This window comes from Vigna unguiculata, chromosome 4 (assembly GCF_037176805.1).
Source record: "Vigna unguiculata cultivar grain cowpea cultivar isolate G323 ecotype 2 chromosome 4, ASM3717680v1, whole genome shotgun sequence".
NCBI classification, from domain to species: Eukaryota; Viridiplantae; Streptophyta; class Magnoliopsida; order Fabales; family Fabaceae; genus Vigna; species Vigna unguiculata.
The window spans coordinates 30,977,653-30,995,758 of record NC_140795.1 but is presented as its reverse complement, the minus strand read 5'-3'; positions in this window follow the sequence as shown (position 1 = coordinate 30,995,758).

Genomic DNA, 18,106 nt, shown 5'->3' with positions numbered 1-18,106 from the left:
TTTAATGCTGCATGATCAGTATAAACAATTACCTTGGAACCAAGTATATACGGTCTGAATTTGTCCAAGGCAAACATAACAACCAATAATTCCTTCTCAGTCGTGGTGTAGTTAGCCTGCGCTGTGTCCAACGTTCTGGAAGCATAATATATTACATGTGATAGCTTCCCATCTTTTTGTGCAAGCACCGCTCCTACTGCAAAGTTTGATGCATCACACATCAACTCGAATGGTAATGTCCAATCAGGTGGTTGGATGATAGGAGTGGTGGTAAGCGCCTTTTTCAATGTATCAAACACATCTTTGCACCTCTCTCCAAAGTCAAATACTATATCCTTTTGCAACAAGTTAGAGAGAGGGTTGGCTATCTTGCTGAAGTCCTTGATAAATCTCCTGTAAAATCCATTATGTCCAAGAAAAGATCGAACCTCTTTCACAGAAGAGGGGTAAGGCAATTGTGAAATAATATCAATTTTAGCAGGATCTATAGATATACCATTCTTGGAAACAACGTGACCTAAAACTATACCTTGTTCCACCATAAAATGACATTTTTCAAAATTTAAAACAAGGTTAGTTTCTTCACATCTCTCCAAGACTCTAGCAAGATTAGACAAGTAATGATCAAAAGATGAACCATATACACTAAAATCATCCATAAAAACCTCAATACAATGCTTCAACAAATCTGTAAAAATACTCATCATACATCGCTGAAATGTTCCAGGAGCATTGCAAAGGCCAAATGGCATTTTCCTATAAGCATATGTACCGAATGGACAAGTAAAGGTAGTTTTTTGTTGATCCTCTAGGGCAATACAAATCTGAAAATACCCAGAGAATCCATCAAGAAAACAGTAATGAGACTTACCTGCCAATCAATCTAACATCTGGTCCATGAATGGTAAAGGAAAGTGGTCCTTCCTAGTGGCCTGGTTTAGTCTTCTATAATCAATACAGACCCTCCAGCTATTCTGAATACGAGTAGGAATCAACTCGTTCTTCTCATTCTTGACCACGATGATCCCAGATTTCTTGAGGACCACATGTACAGGACTCACCCAAGTGCTGTCAGAAATGGGATATATAATACTTGCTTGTACCAACTTGGTGACTTCTTTCTTCACAACCTCCATCAGCTGAGGATTCAGTCTCCTCTGAGGTTGCCTTACTGGCTTAGCATCCTCCTCCAAGAGTATTCTGTGCATGCAAAAAGAAGGACTAATACCAGGAATATCTGCCAAAGTCCAGCCTATTGCTCGCTTGTGATCTTTGATAACCTGCAATAGCTTTTATTCCTGCTCGTCAGTAAGCAAGGCAGATATAATAATAGGGAGTTTCCCATCCCTCTCAAGATAAACATATTTCAAATGAGATGGTAAAGGTTTCAACTCCAAAGTGGGTGGTTGTTCCACAGATGGCAACATTTTACTGCCTAAGGTAATTTCAGCCACCTCAGCATCACACTTGGACGCCACAGAGGTATCAAATAGTGACACCGCGTCCTCAACATCACCTGTTTTACAATTTTCTCTTTCGTCTAAAATTGAGCCCGAAATATTCAAAAAAGAAAAATCCAAAGAAGAAGAAAAACCAGATAAAACGTCCAAAAGTCCAAAAGCATAATTGTTCACTACATTACTCAATAAATCAATACAAAACAAAAAATGGTCTTCAATTGGGTGCTTCATGGCTTCTAGCACGTTGAACTGCACCTTCTCATCTCCTATCTCCATAGTCAAGGATCCTGCATGCACGTCTATCTTGGTACGTGTTGTCATCATGAATGGTCTTCCCAAGATAATTGTGGTTGAACTCATTCCTTCATCATCCTTCATGTCTAAGATGTAGAAATCTGCAGGAAAAATTAACTTGTCCACACGGACAAGCACATCTTCTAGCACACCTGCAGGGTTAACTATGCTACGGTTTGCCAATTGAATGACCACACCAGTAGACTTAAGAGGTCCAAGATGAAGTGAAGTAAAAACAGATAAAGGCATTACATTAATGGAAGCTCCTAAATCTAACATAGCATTATCAAACTTAGTACTTCCTATAATGCAGGGAACATAAAACATACCTGGATCCTTACACTTTTGCAGCATTCTGACTGCAGGCTTCTTAATTAAGCTAGAGACGTTTCTTCCCATGTTCACTACCTCTTTGTCCATAATACGCCTTTTATGTGTACATAGTTCTTTTAGAAACTTGGCGTATTTAGGAATTTGTCTTACAGCATCCAACAAAGGGATGTTTATCTCCACTTTCTTGAAAGTATTCAGGATTTCTTTGTCTAACTCCTCCATCTTTTTAGTTTTTGGTTTCAAACGGTTTGGATAGGGAGGAGGAGGAGAATAAGGAGAAGAATTTTCAGAGGAAGTATTAGGGGATACCAACCTGGAGTTATCACTAGGTGCAGGCATTTCAGATGTTGCTTGTGTTGTTTCATCTGATCTTCCTCTTTCATCATTAGGTACAACTTCATTGTTCTTATCTTCATCTTCTTGGGCATCCCCAAGGCCTTGTATTTGCTTACCCGATCTTAAAGTAATAGCGCTTACATTTCGCGCGTTAATTACAGTTTGTGCAGGCAAATTGCTCGAGCCTTGTTGAGACTTCATCTGATTTAACTCATTTGCCATTTGTCCAATCTGGTTCTGCAAGTTTTGATTGGTTGCTTCCATCGTCTGTTTCAACTCATTGATTTGTCCCTTCATCATGTCAGCCATCATTTTCATCATTGCTTCCATGTTTGAATCACCAGAGGTTGTAGCTGGTTGTGGTTGTTGCCTCTATTGAGGTGGAACATAGAATTGTTGGTGTTGAGGCTGTTGATTTCCCCATTTCTGGCTGGGATATTCCTTCCAATATGGGTTGTACTTGTTGGAGGACAAATCATGGTTGTATTGCTGCCGAGGTGGTCTATTATTACCATAGATGTTTGCAGCATATGCATAAGGTTGTTCATTGTCTAACGTCCCTGTCTCTTTTAACATAGAACAAGCCTCTGTAGGATGATTAGTAGAAGCACAAATTCCACATAAAGTAGAAGGGATAGGCTTTTTTTGTAAGTCTGTCAAGGTCCTTACCATGGTCGCTAAGTCATCCAACTTCCCTTCTAATTTCTTGTGATCTGCAAGATATGAAGCTTCTACTCCATGGGTTCCCTTCAATAGAGTTATAGAATTACTCCTTGTGGAAAATTGTTGATGGTTCGACGCCATAGTTTCAATCAATTGTCTTGCATTTGTTGGCGTTTTGTCCACCAATGACCCTCCACTTACAGCATCTATCATTTGTCTATCCATGATACTCAATCCCTCATAAAAGTACTGAATGAGGAGATGCTTGTTTATTTGGTGATGAGGACAGGAAGCACATAACTTTTTGAATCTTTCCCAATACTCGTGAAGACTTTCTCTTTCTTGTTGCCTTATCCCATAAATATCTTTGCGAATAGCAGCAACTCTAGATGCTGGAAAAAACTTTTCCAGAAATAATCTTTCCAGAAAAAACTTTCCCAAGTATTGATGGATCCTGGCGGAAGGCGGTATAACCAATTCTTAGCGGCATCTTGCAATGAGAATGGAAAAACCTTTAGCTTGATATGTTCCTCTATCACTATTGTAGGTCTCATGGATGAACAAACAACATGAAATTCCTTCAAATGATGGTACGGGTCTTCTCTTGCTAATCCATGGAATTTGGGTAAAAGATGGATTAACCCAGACTTAAGCTCACATTCTCCATCTGGATATTGGATGCACATGTTTTGTGTAATTGCTGCATCCGGTGAAGCCAACTCTCTTATTGTTCTTTCTTCCATTCTATCTTCTTGAATTTCTGGTTCAGGTGATGGATCAGAAGATATGTTAATCACCGGAGGTGATTCTAGTGGTACACTTTCAGTGGTAGGTTCAGATGATGATGGTGCTCCTTCAGTAGAACACCTGAGTTCAAGTCTCCTACGTGATTTACGCAAGTTCCTTTCAAGTTCTGAATCAAGTTGATAAAATTGACCCGGATTGGCCCGAGTCATGCATTATGCAGTCCACCTGAAAGTGTTCCCTGTGTGTTTTTTTTTTCTTCCTATTCTTGTTTTGGAGAAAGATTTCAAGAAAGAAATGAGTTAAGATGTCGTTGGGTCTACTCCTAGGAAAGAGAGGTGCGTCACAGTGGACAACTTAAATACCAAGTCTTTCCTAGACAGAGTTTTCCAAACTAGTCTCAAAAAATTTCTTAAAAGAAATTCTTAATCAAAACAAAAATAGAACTTTGCTTGAAATATATTAAAAGAAAACTAGAAACTACAAAATAACAAACTATATCAAACGTATATGCGTAAAATAAATAAATAAATAAATAATAAAATAAAATAAAATAAAATAAAATAAAATAAAATAAATAAAAACAGAATCAAAATAAAAGAAATACTAACCGTACTCCCCGGCAACGGCGCCAAATTTGATATCGCTGTCGTTGGGCGATCAAATTACCACTACTTTAGCAACTTCAGTATTGCCAGTTAGTAGTGAACAAAATAGTTAGGGTTAAGATAACCCTGAGTCGTCTCACAACGAATACGGAATTGATCTCAAATATTTGATTCTTAAAAATGCAATTAAAACTAGCAATTATAAAAATAGGGGGATATTGATGTGCAAAGAAAATTACACGGAAGATTGTAAACACAGTAATATTAAATAGGTCAATTCCACTGCTTTTTCTAAATAAGATTCTTCATTGGTTATCTAGAGATTATTGCTAAATTAATTATTGTTGTTGATTTACAAATCAATCAATGTAAAGACTCAATTCATTTGTTGGCATCCTCACTTTTAATCAAAGTACAGTCTCAATCAAAAGTGAGATTGTTAGATTGTCCATAGTAAATTCAATCAAAGTACAGTCTCAATTAATTTTATTATGCCTAATCATGTCTATTCCTTTGTTTCTTCACCAAATAGAAAACTTAATTAATCAAAGTAAAGTCTTGACTAATTTTAGTTAAAGTAATTACCTCTAATCAAATTAAAGTCTCAATTATTGGCAACGGCTGCCATGGTGATGGAAGGAGGGGAGAAAATTAGGGTTAGGGTTTCATTTTGGGAGATGGTGACGTGGCAGAATTTGATTGGTCAATTTGTTGAGTGGAGGATTATGACACGTGTCTTGTTCTGGTTGGCTAATTTTAAAAGATGGGGATTGCCACATGGCATGATCTGGTTGAGTGGAGTTTAAGTGGTAGGAGGGGTGCAACTTAGTAAAACTAGGGGTGCAAAACAGATTTTTGTGGTCCACTTGTAGGAGGAGTGTGCAAATAAAAACTGGGGGTGCATTTAGCTCCTGATTTATTCTTTTTCAGAATTTCTTGATTTTGGACTTATTTTGTAACTTTGAATATTTTAAAATCACACTATTAATTGACCAAAAATAAATTCCAACTGCATTAACAAACGTTAGAATATCCAATAATATTTTATGCAACTAAAATCAATTTTTACGCCACTTTTACCAAACTTACTCAATAAATCCAATAATCACAAATCCTAATTAAATCAATCTTTAACCACAGAAAATTCAATTAAATCCCCAAATTTAAATATTAAATGAGGGCAAAAATTTGAACTCATCAGGATGTTACATGAGGAGGAGTGAGTAATTTATGGAATGAGATTAGGAGGAGTTTTAAATGTTGAGATTGTAAAAGTCTGAATATAATGACAGCGTAATATAGGTCAATGTAAAAGTCTGAATATAATGACAGCGTGATTTGAATTAAGAGTTGTAATGTGAGGGAAAGTTGCCTAAGATAAAGAGGTGTTGACATTCTAAGATAATGTATCATTGGCATGTACTTATAACTAGGTTGAGATGGATGTAACAGTAGGATATGTAATAGGTCCCAGGTATATTTGTGACTCTGGCCTAAATTAGAGAAAAATGGTAGTGCGGAATATGGATCCGATGGTGTAATGAAATACTTGACTTAGAGAGTCGATAAATGCAAAAGTAAGGTGTATCTAATGATTAAGTGAAAAATGATGAAACTGTGTTATATGGGTCACATAGCATGATGGAGTTATCTATTTTAGAGAGTAAGTATGGTTGCCATGATTGGAAATGCGTGAAATTGGGGTTTGTAGTGCTTATCAAAAACCAGTACTGCGCAAGTACTGGTGTAGCGCCTGACAGTGGTGATTAACCATCAGACAAATGCTACCAAATTAGAAGAGTCATGTTACAAGTGGCGCCTAGCAGTGAGGTGTGTCCCGCCAGGTGATACCTACATACAATGGGTGTAGAGGTGCTTGGCGCCTAGTGGTATGTGTCCTCCGTCAGACGGTCTACAAGTGTGTTTCGCCTGGCGGCTCAAGATCAATGCCAGGCGATAATGCAAAGGTCAATCCTATGTTATGCTTGCTTTGGATCTCGAAGGTCGGCTTATTGGTGTTCCTTGAGTTGTGGCTCGGAACGTATCCTTTGAGTTGTGGCTCAGGATAGAGGTTAAACACGTGGCATTCCTTGAGTTGTGGCTCGGAATGACATCTCTTGAATTATGACTTGTGATGACGGATGAACACGAGGAACTCTTGGGTTATGGCTCAGGTTGGCGAGTGTTGTCGGTGTGAGTGTGCGTGTTGTGGCGCATACGGATGGGTCCAGTTAGATTTCCCTTCTCAGTATTAAGCTTACGAGTTTGACAGTCTTGGGATGTTACGAATGTTATTCATATTGGGAACTCCACCTGGCGTTATGGTGTGTATTCCGTGACATGGTTTCCCACACGTGCTCTACCAGTTGTGGCTAGTAGGTGTGGTAGCAAGACATTTTGATAAGAAGACGTAGAACACAGGTAACATGGTGGTGGCCATGTGACATGAAATCAAATGATGGAATTCGTTTGGTGTGTTTGTAATGATATATTGATGAGTGCGTATTTTTACCCTCATTCAGTATTTAATTCTGGGTATTTAATTGAATTTGTGTGTTTAAAGATTGATTTAATTGGGGTTTCCTATAATTGGGTTTATTGAGCTTGAGATACAAAAACATGTTAAAAATAGCCATTTAGTTGCATAAATATTCGTTGGATATTTTGAGGTGTGTTAGTGTAGCTGCAGCTAAGTTGAGCTCATGGAGGTGTGGAAATAAATTGATTAAAGCTTCATGACACCTTAAAGATAAATCCAAGAATAAGAAATTATCAAAAACACAAAAATCCAAGCCAAGCATTGCATGAAGATGGCAAGAAAAGCTTGAAAAAGTGAAGAAGTTTGGCTAAACCAAGAAGAGAGGAACAAAAAAAATTGGACCTTGCAGTTTTCTTTATCTTTATGATAGAAGATAATTTGTGAAAAATATATCTTTAGATATTTTATTTGATATTTTTAAATAATTATCTTATTTAATTATATCATAAAATATTAAAAGATAATAACTACCAAATCTTTTTAAATATAACAAGATCTTCTTCAATCTTTTTAGTTCCACAACAAACAAATATATCTTGAAGATATTGGATTATTTAGAAGATAATTTAAGGAGATTGCAAAGGGTTGATTTGGAAAATTAATACAAATACTAATTGGTGATAATTTATCATATATCTTTAATTAAGTTATTTATTTAATTATATTAGATATTGATATTATCAACCAATTATATTTGTCAAATAGTCTATATCTCTCCAAATATTTTTAAATATTTATCTTTATCTTTATTTTAAAAGATATTTGAGAGATTTTAGCAACAAAAAAGCCTAGTGCAATTCCTATATAAAGAGACCAAGGGAGAAGCAGAAAAAACAAGCTCGGCACGTCGGAATTGAGGAACCCTTAGGGGGACCTAATTTCTTTCTCTCTCTTTTCTTCTCTCTATTCTTCTCTATTTTGAATTCATGGAGTTCTAAACCCTTGGGTTGATTCCATTGTAATTTCTTAATTGGATTCTGAGGTTAGAATGAATTAATTTCTTTGTTCTTTTTATTATTGTTGAGGTTTCAATTCATCTATGTCTTTTATCTTTGAATCACGTAAAAAGTAATGATTTTAAATCTATATGCATGTTGATCATATGAGTTCAAGGGTTTTTAAATTGAATTGAGACTTTACTTTGATTTTATTTAGAAACTTTCATATGATTAAATGAGTTTTTACCAATAATTGAGACTTTACTTTGGTTAAAGGTATTTACTCTAACTACAATTAATTGAGACTTTACTTTGATTAATTAAGCTTTTTATTTAGTGGGGAGATAAAGAATAGACATGATTAGGCATAGTAAATTTGATTGAGACTGTACTTTGGTTGAATTTACTGTTGATAATCTAAAAGTTCTCACTTTTAATTGAGATTGTACTTTGGTTAAAAGTGAGAACGCCAACAAATTAATTGAGACTTTACATTGATTAATTTTTAAATCTATAACAATAGTTAATTGAGCAATAATCTTTAGATAACCGATGATGAATCTATTTTGAAAAAGCAATGGAATCAATCTATTTTCTTACTATTGTTTTTATTTCTTTTTATCTTTTAAATTTTATTTCTATCTTTGTTTATCTTAATCCCCTATATTTTTTATTTTATTTCACTAACCGCTTTGTATAGTTTTATAAGAACTAATTTGTTAAAAATCAATTCCGTGTTCGTTGGGAGACGACTTTGGGTTACTTTACCCTTTCTATTTTGTTGACTACTTTCTTAACAATACTGAAGTTGTTATAGATAAGTAGTCTTAATTTGAACGCGTCAACGACAACGATATCAAATTTGGCGCTGTTGCCGGGGAATACAGTTAGAATTTTTTTCATTTTAGTTCTTATTTTTATTTTTATTCTTTTGATTTTATTTTTTTATTTTTTATTTTTATTTTTATTTTTATTTTTTGTTTATCACTAACATTTTTTTCTCTCAATTTTTTTTCTAACATTTATTTTATTTTCTTTAGTTATTTTTTTTAGTTACTTTATTATTTTTTTTTGTAAGCATAATTTGTGTTTGAGGAATTTTGTTGGGAAATTTGTGAAACTAGTTGCATTGGTGAGCATGTTATAAAACTTTACGCTTCACCATTAAAGGACTCCTCACAAAAAATTTTATTCTCCACATTACCATTAAAATCTCTCGGATCACATGTATGTATACAAGCATCATACACCATTTCAATCACTGAGGCAAATTAACCCTCACGATTCATGTTTTCGTAGCTACTAGATGCATAACCTAAGCTCTAAAAATTTGATCCCTGTTCTCCATGGTTAACCAAAATGTCGTAGTTTGGCATAAATCCAATTTGCAACAAATGAGCCTCACATACGATGCTTTTTGGATTTTCTCACGTTTACAATTGACACACTGAAACCTTATCCCTCCATCTAAAATGAAGCTAGGTTCCTCCACTGCTTTGGATACAAAATTTGTAACTCAATCAATGAACTCTTTCATATGTCTCCTTAAAGGATCAAGCATGTTATACATCTAGCTATGATCCATTCTTTCTTCATGTCCAACACCAAATTGTTAGCAATTATAACACATAATTGTAAAGTTGAACAACTACTTTACATGAGTTTTTTTTATCCAAACTATTATAGGGAAAAAAGATAATTCACTAATAAAGGTAAATAGAAGAGTTCTTCTATAAAGGTTAAAACGAGAGTACTCAAATAAATGTAAAAAAAAAGAGTTATCCTATGATAAAAACCAAATTCATTGGCTCAATCACCAAATCTTGTGCTCTTGTGGCATCAACTTTCATTCTTATTCACCTATTATGTCATCATAATATCTTCTTATTGTCAAGAAGATTTATGTGAAAAGCTAAAAACAAATTTAGGAAAGAGGGAGATAAAAAGATAAATTGAAAAAGAGAAAATATGACCAACACGAAACATTTTAATTGTCTTGATGTGTAAAATAAAGGAAAAAATGAAAGAAATGTATTCCTTAAAAAATCAACTCAATATGTGAATGGTATAATAGTTACTTAAGTAATTTGCTTGCAAGGTCCAATATAACCCATTACAATGGACATGCTTCCAACTCTTCTGCATAACTCAATCACATAGGAGAAGGAAAAGTAAAAGAAACTAATCTTAACTGCCTCTCAATCACTCTTTGTAAAAGAGAAGGGCGTTGCTATGTTGTGTTGTTGACGAGAAATTGTAGGGTGAAGGAGGCTCGCGTAGCGAACTTTCTCACTCAAGCCTCGACGCTCGTCACAATAGTCACCTCGCCAAAGCAGCTTGTATTGTAGCAGAACCTCGCCTCGTCGCAACATGTGGCATCTTCTAAGCAACTGGCCTTATCAAAGTCTTGCTATTGTTGCCCAACCTTTGCAACAGTGAAAGAAAACACTCACCACAAGGAAGGAGGGAAAAGTCGAGAGTGACTTGAGGGAGGGTGAAAAGTGAAATTTGAGTAGTCCCCTATAAGTTAAGCTAATAAAAATGCCATGTTTTTTACCTCAATATTGTATGCATGGGCCGTCCAAAGCAAACAATTTAATATGTGATGCGTCGACCATCTAACGTCATTGATTCGGTTGGTTTGTGTTGGCCAAATCGACAATAAGCCTAAATTAATAATTTCTTCATTTGAGTGAATAAATAATTTTGATTTCTAAATAATTTTTTTGTTACTATCGATTTTGTGTGGGTTTGGCCGACGATTTTTGCATCCTACACTCATCTGACGCCATAAATTGTAAGCTAAAACGACACATTCTTGTAGTGATTTAAATTATTCGTCCTAACGAAAACATTGCAATAAAGTGAATAGAGGTGAAAATATAATCTGAACAAGTCAAGTGGTATAAATTAAATCATCAAATGGTATAGGTATACACTTCAGCAAATGATATGTAGTTTTTAAATATCAGACCATATACTAATTTTACATATCGGTTGATGTGTAATTTGTATTGACCAGATAATGTGTTTTGAACTAATTAGACAATATGTGTTTTACTTCATCAGATTAATCCTAAGACGTCTATAAAACCTCATCTATTACCTTTATTTTAATATAATCTAGTTATTTATAGCTTTTATCTTTGCATATTGAAAAGCTAATAAGCATAAGTGATCAATCAGATTGATTTTTATAACAAGAATTACTTGATTATAAAGGTTTTCTTAATGGTCATTTACTCTTTGTATATTAAAATAATCTATGTAGACTGGTTCACGATCTACATGATTGATCATAAAAGGATTTTATGTATAACTCAATAGATGTTGCACAATTTCTTTTTTCGGTGAGAAAACTTAACTTTGGATAAACTTTCCACATTGATGGTTTCAATATCCAAACCACATTGATGACTCTACAGAGTTTTCCTTTCAAATGATTAAGTGATCATGATTCATGAGGCAGTCAACAATCAAATTCTCAAAACACCTATAAATCTAGATCATTCTTAATCTTCCCCCTTCTCGTTTCCTCTTCCTGCGTGCGAGACAGTGGTCGCCTCTTCTTCCTCGTCGTCGTAGACGGCACCAAATCCTCTCACAGTCGCAAGACCATGCTTGCCGGAGACTTCTGCCACTTGTTTCAGCCACTGTCGGTCCTTCATTCTTCTCCAATCCTTGATTCTCTTCCTTCAAGAGAGAACGTCGCAATAGGATTTGCGACTCGCAACCACCGTGCCTGGGTCCACGAGCACCACAGAAGCCAACCCTCTGGCCGTCGGGATCAAGACTGCCTCTGTTTGAGACTCCAACTCATTCCTCTCACTATTTTTCGTTTGTCTCACTGTTTTCCATTTGTGTTTGCATGGATGGGGATGAATGATTTTTAGAGGTAATGGAGAGCTCAATGGGATGGGATAGCATGGTTATGTGAATGAAGTGTGTTTGGGGAAGGTGAATGGAGGCTCTCTATTTTTGGTTATTTGGTGTAGGTAGAAGATGAAATGTACGCGTGAGAGAGAATTTGTGTTGCGTAGGAATATTGGGGTGGAGTGAAAATGAAAGGATTATGGATTATGGTGGTGTCGTTGGAAGAAGGTTAGGGAAGATGAAGGTGTTGTTTTATTTTTTATTTTAGAGAACAGAATGAAGGAAAGTCCCCTGAGTGAAGAAGGTGAAGACCCCCTTGAATGAAGGGACCCTGATGATATTTATTGTGCCTCTGCTCTGTTCATTTCCTAAATCGAGACGTGGGATAAGGCTGAAATCATATGTTGTTTCCTGCTCCTTCCTTCTTCAGCCATCATGACTATGGTCAGCTAGCTACCACCCCTACCCATCAGAGACCTTAGGTCCTAATACCAGAGACCTTACGTTAACATTTTGTTCTATTTTTTTTTTCATTTTTTATATACATGTTTTTTGAAAAGGGAATAAAACAAAATAAAATAAAAAAAGTAAACAAAATATGATTAAAATCAAAATTAAGAATTAAAATAAAAAAAAAACTAAAAGTAAAACTAAAAATAAAAAAGATAAAATAAAATAAAATAAACAAGATAAAGAAATCAAGATTAAATAAAACAAGATTAAACTAAATTTAAAATGAGATGAAAATAAAGTAGGAATATATCCATACTCAAATCAATGTTCATTGCTCTTTTGTTCTTTTTTTGTTTTTTTTTATTTCTTCCTCTTCCTATCTATTTTCTAAAAACAAAATTATTTTTTTTACCCGGACGAAATTGGGTGTTGACAGCTATCAAGAGGGCTAGCACTTAATTCTTGGAATGGGGCTATGTAAGAAAGGGGGAACATGCAATAAAAATTGGACCAAATGGTTTTCTTTATTTTTTCTACCAAAAAGGCTTTGATAATGCCATAATGTTTATGATAAAAGATTATTTGGCTCAAATATATCTTAAAATATTTGGTTTGACATTTTTAAATAATTATCTTGTTTAATTATATTTCAAAATATAAAAAGATAATAACTACAAAATCTTTTGAAATCTCACACGATCTTGTAAATATTTTTCACTATCCATAAGAACACAATATATTACGAAGATATTAGATTTATTTAAAACATAATTGGAGAAGATTACATTAACATAAAGAAGATTCCATCAACAGAAAAGATAGAAAAGACCAACTCGATTTATATAAATAGACTTAGCAGAATTCATCAGGGAGCATAGGAATCCTTTCGGGAGGCCAATTTTGGTCATCCCCTTTTATCCTAGCTTTTCACTCTCTTTTTCACGTCCTCCAATCTTTCTTCTTCCATTATTATGTTATTTTTAATTCCCATTGAGTGCTAAGCTTCTAGGATGATTCTTTTGTAATTGTTTATTCTTTCTTATTTTTGTTGTAATTTATTATTGTCCATCACTTTTATATCTGAATTAAGTAAAAGTGATGGGTTTTACATTATATCACGTTAACATATTAAATCTACATAACATAACAATCACACGAGTGAAAGGTTTTTTAATTTTAATTGAGAAGTTACTTTCGTTAAAGTTAGAAAATTTCATATGATAGAATACCAATAATTGAGAAATTACTTAAAGGTGAAAACCTTAATTGTAATAAATCAAGAGATACTTTGGTTACTTAGCTTTTAACTTGATATAAGAAGTAAAGAAAAGACATGATTAGGGATAATAATGTTTAATTGAGAAGTTATTTTGATTAAATTTACTATGATTAATCTACAATGTTCTTGCTTTTAATTGAGAATATACTTTGGCTAAAAATGAAGATAAATTAATTGAGAATTTACATTGATTAATTTAAAAATCTAATAAAATAATCAACCTATTTTCTATTTGCTTCTTAATTTTATTTTACTTAATTTAAATTTTTGACTTGTGGTCAACCACAGGTGCCTTCTTAAGTGTCAGCCTTAGGCCTAAAAACCCTACACTACACCTCTAGGTCAAAATACAAGGTCCAAAGAAAATCCTAGACAAATTGATCCATTATACAAGGCCAAAAAGATACCTATTCTACTAATTACAATAAATCACTAGCATTTTCATCCTTTCAATTCCCCCATGAGCATACAACACACAAAAACTAGAGCACAATCATAAAGGCATTCCTTCATCATCATCTTTACCACTCACGTAATTCTCCTCCGCCCTTTTACAATCCATAATTCAAATCCTCAAAAACAAGAATATAAGAAGAAGGAATCAGAAATAGGAACACTAAGAAGCATGATGAAAGTAGTTTCTTTTGGTAACGCTTCAGTTGCACACCGAAGGAGAAATAGATATGGCCAATGACGACATCGTCGGTGGTGAGTTTGTTCGATATGTAAGTGAAGCAATATCATATGCTGGAAGCTTCCTAGTTTCATGTGTGAGAGAAGGAGAAAAGGGAAAGGTGTTGACGTTAGCGAAGGCAATAATGACCATTTGCAAGAGGCTCGTGACGATGAGCATGCAAAGAGTTTTAGCTGAGTTGCCTTTGGTATTCATGTTGAAGAAAAAGAATATGGAGGGAGGATGTGAACGTCGACGACACTCGGGTGGTGACCGACGCTATCGTTAGTGTCTTCGGTTGGCAATGGGAGTGGCAATAGTGGTGGTCTTAGTGCAAATGTATGACTCGTACAAACGAGAAGATGAAAAATGGAAAGAAAAAAGAGAGAAAAAACATAAAAGAAAAGAAAAATAAAAAAATAAGATTTTTTTTTTAAATTACACGTGTAGCCTATACGTCAACAAAGTGTGTGAACCTCTTTATCCACTTAGCATCGTCGTTAGATGCATCAACAAAAATTTAATGTCGTTCAATGAGGAAGATGTATCTAATGCATTAATAAAGTATAGAAATGTGTTAGAGCACTCTTACTCACACGAATGAACACAATGTAACTTCTATTCAAAATGATCAATGCTTTTATAAATGGGGATATGTTTCCTTATTTAAGCTTTGGCATGGACTTCTTTGATATAAGACAAACATAGCTTCTAGAACTAGGGCAACCTAGGTCATGTTAGGTGTCTCCTTGGTCTACAAGGATGATGCTTCGTACCCAAGGCCTTGAAGAAGGTCAACAAAGTGCGCTCTTAAGCCCTATGTGTTAACACAAGTGACCTTGGTGCATGGATTTGATGAAGCAAGTGCATGAGATCATGTGTGGTTGATGTAGATGAAGATTTGTTGTTGATCAAGCTTTTGATGTATTGGATTTGGAGTTATCAAGAAGATCTCAAAGCTTGAAGATTATATTGTATTCATAGACTATATGATAATAGATGTCTTTTGTGTATGTGTGCCTTTTTCAATTTGCTAAAAGGATTTTAACTAGTTAAAAGGCTTGTTGCATATAGTTATGGTATGAATGTATTCAATTAGTTGAATTGTTATTTTATCAATTAAATTCACTTAAGTCAAGAGAAATCAACAGATTTTATGGACAAATCAACCTCTTGAATTCACTTATGACCGAGCTATATTAGTTAGTTTTTCAAAGAATGGAGTAACACTTGAGATTTCTGAGCACAAAAACAATGATATGAATTTGGAAAAAATCTCCCTCTAGACTACATAGTGTGCAACTAGTGATTGAAGATCATTTGAATCTTGGAGCATTTTTGCTTGTGTTGAAGCTAGAAGAAAACATATTTTGGTTGGCTAGGGAGAGCTACCACTTAGGTTTGGTTGTTCTTATGTGTTTGTGTGGTTTCTGGTATCATTCTAGGTTTGTAAGTGGAATCTTAGTGTAGTGGATAAAATTCTTGTGATATTCAATAATTTTGGTGTTTTACTTTATTCAAAAGTGTAATCTTTGAAGAATTTTATAAAATTTTTGATATAGTATCCCTATGTGTGTGGATCCTTTCCTCTAAACGGGTTATTTCTCGAAACTAGGTATGGTAAAGAGCAGTCTTAGTGTTAGTAGTTATGAATTAATTAAGGAAACTTTTTAATGGTTTCTAGTAATAAAATCAGCCAGAAAAAGGTGCTTTTTAAAATAAACAATTGAATAATTGGTTTATATTTTTTTAATGGTTGGTGGTTTTTTACTAGAGTAGGTTGTAGTCTATCCTTACATGAACACATTTGATATTTTGATGTGCTAAAGTGAATGTTTAAAAAAAAAGAAAGTGCTAAAGTGAAACATTTAAAACGCATCTCTTTGGCTTTACTACAACTTGTATTTTTATTTTAAGCTACTACAAGTTGTATTTTAACTTTCGATGTCACTTCAAGTTATATATCTTACCTTTTGTTCCTACTAACTTTAAATCAACTAACTACTCATTAACCATATTTTATATATTTTTTTATAATATACATTATGTACGATTGTTATTTATCCGTTGTTAGATAAAATTAATCACCCGCACAAAATTTTATTTTAATGTTAATATGATTAACAATAAGTGCTTGATTTAATTTTGAAATTATTTCATAATATATTTAAATATATTTTCAACAATATTTCTTCTTCTCAAATTTATTTTCTATAATTGCTTAGTAATCATTTATATATATATATATAATTATCCATTTTACTCTTACTAATTATTTAATCATTTTATTTCTATAATTATTTTTTTTAATTTAATTAAATATCTCTAATAAACAAAATTATTTATGATTACATTTTAAAAAATATTTATTTTATAATTACTTTTTTGTTAATATATTTTTCATAAATTTAATAATAGTTTTTATTTTAATAATTATAAAAATTAATCTTTATATTTTTACTATCATAAGATAATAGTAATTGAAATATGCTTTGTGAAACTTAGAAGAAAAGAGAGTACATATTCCTTTATTTAACTATCTAACATGTGTGGTTCTTTTGCTACTTCCATTACCCAAGCTTCTTTGCGTACCTTGTATATGATGTTGATATCGGCTTGTAAGTTTTCATCATTATGAAGTTCGTTAAAGATATGTGTTTTCCAAGAAACATTCTCGAAGTTTCAATGGAAATCATGCATATGTTCTATATGTGAATTAGAAAGGTGTTTCTTTTGTCAATGGTTGGTGAATGCTATGGTATCCCTTGTAATATACTTTGAATCTTATCAGCCCATAGACCTTTGGTTTGGCCAAATGTTTTGTTCAACTAACTTGATTTAACTTTATACATTGTGTCAGTTTGACCGGTTGGTTTGTATATGTTCTACCAAAATCCAAAAATTGTTCATATCCTTAGTTAATAAATTGTAAATCATTAAGGGTGACAACAAAGTGAGAAACCATGCTTGCATATAACATTTTTCAGAAAGGCTCTACATATCCATTTAGTAAAATAATCAATCACAACTATTGAAAGTTTTTTCTTGCTCTTTATGAGTGGAAACGATTTAAGTACGTCCACTCCCTATGTAGTGAAAAGCTAAGAAGTATCAATTATATGTAACTTCTTTACTAATTTGGACCACAATTCTAGCATTCTTGGCATTTTTTAATGAATGTATTCGCCTATTTCTTATCGTATATCATATCTATCATGCATAACCGGTGTGTTGTTGATTGTTTATTATCAAACGATCTCACACCAATTCATTTTGTATATTAATGGCCAATGTTTTTCGTTCACTAATTTTGAGTTATCTTGTGCTTGCCATTCATTCATACAATAATTTCAAAGACTTTAGAAAAAGTAACATATAAGATAATAAAGTGATTAGGAGTATCAAAACAATTATTTGAAAGAGAAAATTTGATTTATAGAGTGTGTCTTACTATAACTTTGTTCGAAAAATACCTTCTATAAGGACAAAAGTCGGGCTAAGGAAAAAAGGTCTATCATTGTTATCCATGACTCAGGACATTACTATAAGAGTTGTGGTTTGAGAATAGTTTACTCATGCCTCATAGTGGACATCAATTGTTCTTACTAGAATTTGTTGAGGAGTCTCTAAGGAGAAGTTCAAGCTCCTTCATGTGGACTTGGTGTTCCTTGGTGAAAAAACTTTAAGCTTTAAGAAGAAATAGAGGGAAGATCCACCTATAAATGACTCTTTAATGTTTAAGTCACTAAGAGAGTAAGAATCTCTATTGAATGAATAGTAATGAAAAATATAGTTATGAGAGATAATCAATTATTATATTAAAAACAATTTATTACTTCAAAATAATCAAGTATTATACGTATGATATATTAAATAATCAATTATTATATTATAAGATATTATATCATAATTT